The sequence below is a fragment of the Ranitomeya variabilis genome, chromosome 6 (genome assembly GCF_051348905.1).
Source record: "Ranitomeya variabilis isolate aRanVar5 chromosome 6, aRanVar5.hap1, whole genome shotgun sequence".
Classification (NCBI taxonomy): domain Eukaryota; kingdom Metazoa; phylum Chordata; class Amphibia; order Anura; family Dendrobatidae; genus Ranitomeya; species Ranitomeya variabilis.
The window spans coordinates 356,042,382-356,044,151 of NC_135237.1; the positions used below are offsets into that span (position 1 = coordinate 356,042,382).

At 48.2% G+C, this 1,770-nt stretch overlaps 1 pseudogene; it reads left to right on the top strand.

The window, feature by feature from the left end:
* The first annotated feature begins 260 nt into the window (after window positions 1–260).
* Window positions 261–1,098, top strand: LOC143783285 (transportin-1 pseudogene; annotated as a pseudogene).
* Window positions 1,099–1,770: the final 672 nt, after the last annotated feature.

Below are 1,770 nucleotides of genomic sequence, written 5' to 3' on the forward strand. Positions count from 1 at the left end.
GGTTAACCCTGACAGCGTGCAAGATGAAGATAGATTATTAACCGAGCAGTTTATAGAGGGACTCCAGTCTAACAATCATTGCCATTACCCTGCGGACACTAGGACCTGGCAGCCTTCCGTCATTCTCCTGCGGGCACTAGGACTGCACGTGGCTTCCCGTTGTTACCCGGCGGGCACTAGGACTGCGCTGTTCCCTCCATTTCCCGGCTAGGCCGCCTCACCCTCTGTGCTCTGTCCGAGCCGTGTTCGTATCCCGCAGCATGGAGTATGAATGGAAGCAGGGGTTCCAGCAGATCCTACAGCTGCTCAAAGAGTTTCAGTCCCTGGACCCGACCACGCAGAGATCCGTGCAACAAAAATTGGAGCAGCTTATCCAGTTTTCAGACTTCAACAACTACTTAATATTTGTTCTCACCAAGCTAAAGTCTGAAGATGAACCTACCAGATCTTTGAGCGGGCTGATCCTAAAAAATATGTGGTCTTCTGGATTCTGAAGATTACAACACATGTGAGGGAGCTTTCGGAGCCCTTCAGAAAATCTGTGAAGACTCTGCTGAGATTTTAGTCAGTGACATTTTGGAGCGGCCTCTCAATGTTATGATCCCCAAGTTCTTGCAGTTCTTTAAACATAGTAGTCCAAAAATAAGGTTGCATGCTGTTGCCTGTGTTAATCAGTTCATCACTGGAAGAACCCAAGCACTTATGCTGCATATAGACTCCTTTATTGAGAATTTGTTTGCTTTGGACACCGATTAAGAACCAGAAGTTCATAAAAATGTCTGCAGAGCTCTTGTCATGCTGCTTGAAGTCGGAATGGACCGTCTGCTTCCCCACATGCACAATACTGTGAAGTACATGCTACAAAGAACCCAGGATCAGGATGAGAATGTGGCTTTGGAGGCATGTGAGTTCTGGCTGACTGTGGCGGAGCAACTGATTTGTATAGAAGTTCTGTGCAGACATCATGCAAAGTTGATACCGTTGTTGGTTAATGGAATGAAATATTCAGGGATAGATATTATATTGATCAAGGGTGATGTGGAAGAAGATGAAGCTGTTCCTGACAGTGGACAGGACATATGTCCTCGGTTTCAGTGAGCTAAATTCTAGCAGCACTGAACCCTCTAGGCGACCAGCAATTACATACCAGCAGGAGGCAGCATCCTTTCCCCAGACCCCTATTGAGACAGACATGCCGACCCAAGATGATGACTCTGCTGCAGACCTACGTCTCCAGGTCAAGGAACTGAACAAAAGTGTGGCTGCACTCACAAAAACTGTGCAGTCCATACAAGTGGCTTCAAAGAAGAAGATCCAGCTGACCTCCAGTCCAGATGATGTCCCGTGGCGACAGCAGAAGAGAATCCCACTGACCAGAGGGCGAGATAGCGATCATTACGTGGATGGAAAGCCCATCTGTCACCGCTGAAACAAGGTGCAAGATTCTGATATTTAAACAAGCAACCCCTGGGGCTTAGAACCAACCCTCAGGAGTAAGACAACCAGGCCTACCAAGTTGGCGAGACAAGTACGTGGGAGGACGGACGGTCCTGCCCTTCGTGATTGATGGCTTCCCGATGAACGCCTTACTGGACACTGCCTCCCAGGTGACAACGATGCCATATGTCCTCTTTAAAAGGTACTGGGATGATTCAGACATTACTCACAGCCCAGATAAAGACCTTGCCATCCTAGCCAGCAATGGTCAGCCTTTGCCTAAGATGGGATATAAGGAGGTGACCATCAGGATTGGCAGAGTAGAATTGGAGC